Source organism: Humulus lupulus, chromosome 7, assembly GCF_963169125.1.
Source record: "Humulus lupulus chromosome 7, drHumLupu1.1, whole genome shotgun sequence".
Lineage (NCBI taxonomy): Eukaryota > Viridiplantae > Streptophyta > Magnoliopsida > Rosales > Cannabaceae > Humulus > Humulus lupulus.
In genome coordinates, this window is record NC_084799.1 from 60,633,891 (window position 1) to 60,636,031 (window position 2,141).

Below are 2,141 nucleotides of genomic sequence, written 5' to 3' on the forward strand. Positions count from 1 at the left end.
AGGCCCAAACATGATGGGGTATTAGATGTGAAAAAAGTCTCACGTGGAAAATATATAGGATATCTTTATAAAGGAAAGAGTTACTCCACTTAACTCCAATCTTAGTTTTAGTGGCATTTCCCCCTCAAATTGTAATACACACCACTCCTTGAGAATTGTGGTTTTGAATTTTGAGAACAGTTCAATTTGAAGAAAATTATATTAAGACGAAATGTATATAGAATTTGAGAGATTCGTAGACAGCAGATATGTTGTTGTATTATTACAATGTAAAAGTTTGTTAATATTTTAGACAGGTCAGTATCAAATATATCATTTCCTACCATTAATTAGTGTTAAAAATAGAGCCCATATTAAGTGAAACATGTCTTTTTTTTCGAACTATATATTAAGAGAGTTTGTTGGTGGTGCATGAGGGTGACGATAGTTATTATATTGAATGTTTTATGTGAGTAGTGACTACCCCATTATAGCAGAACTGATGAATATTCAATAATAATGTTTGACATTGTAGGAGAGCCACTTAAATTATATTATAAAAATTCCAAAGGAGAGGGTCAAGTTATATGGATGGGACATGGGACTCTTATTGACTCCCCAAGCTAAATCTGGCCCTTCGGATACCAAATTGTTCTAAATTTTGGTAAGTATAATGTATTATATATTGACTTTCAACTCAGATAATTTTTTTTTATTTATTCGCCAGACTCAACTTTATGATTTTAAACCCTACAAAAAAAAACTTTATGATTTTAAAATAATAAATAGACATACTGTTTAACGGTTATGGTGGTAATTTTATTAATATATAATTACGTGATTTTATTCCAAATTATAGCTTACTATATAATGTTGTCGCTTAATAACATCCACAAATCACTCAAAAAGATAAGAAAGATAAATTCCACTAGTAGTACAAACAATATTGGAGAAACTAAGTATAAGATAGTATATATATACTAAATAAATAGTAGTAATTAACCACATTCAACTAAATCAATAAACTTGTGGTTCAAAATCATGACACTTAAACTTCATTCATAAGTAAATGAATTAATAAAGAATGAAAAGAAGATGTATATTTATATAATGCTAGAGATCGACACTCACAAATTAGGTACCCAATTGAAAATATTAGTCGCTAAATAGTATGACACATCAAGAGTAATTAATGTTTTAGTATAATTTGTCTTTATATATATGTGTGTGTGTGTGTCAGATTGGAGTAAAGTCAAACGTTTTCTTTAATTTCTTTCTAATTATAGAAAAATACAAACTTATAAATAAATCTCTAGAAATAAGATAGTATTAAATGTGATAATAAAGTATATATATATAAACATATAGAAGTATAATAACAGCTATATATGTATCTTATTGTTGTTCCCAACAAACAAAACAATGGTCAACTCTATCATTAAGGGGAACACTAACTTGACTAGCAAACAGCAAAGGCTAGACCATACAAAAGAACTAACTAGATATAGCTTTTGAGAAAGAAAAAATTAGAGAAAATAGAAAGCACTACAACAATTTTGATGTGCGGAATCAGATGGAGAATATCTCCTTATATACTTCTTGAAAAAATATATTACAAAATATATGACTATATTTCGATACACAAAATAACCTCAATAAATGATAGTGTGAATTTTCTTAGTTATACTACAAGAAACAAGACTTTTACTGAAAAATTTCATATAAAGCATCAATAAAAGTTCCTTTTACTGCCAAAATCCTAAGAAATAATGTAGTAAAATGTTACACACTTTTACTGGCACGTTTTTTATGTTGTGAAAAGTTGTGTATATGTCGAAATTGTTAATGTATACCATCACACTACTACAAAAATAAGCTTTCATGATACTGTTTTAGGACACTTATCTAAATGCGAGCCCTAAAAATAGCTCTTGAACTTTTCAGACACTATTGAGAAATCTCCTCCATGATTTTAGGGTCAACTATAGGATATTCATATTTATTGTCATTCCCTGATTATGGGATTGTGTAATCTACTTTTATTGCTTTCCCTTTTCTACCACTACTGGACATGTATAAAACCATGAGATTATATCAATACAATATATAACAATACACAAATTCAATATTTTATAGATACTCATTGAGAGCCCTCAAAGAAT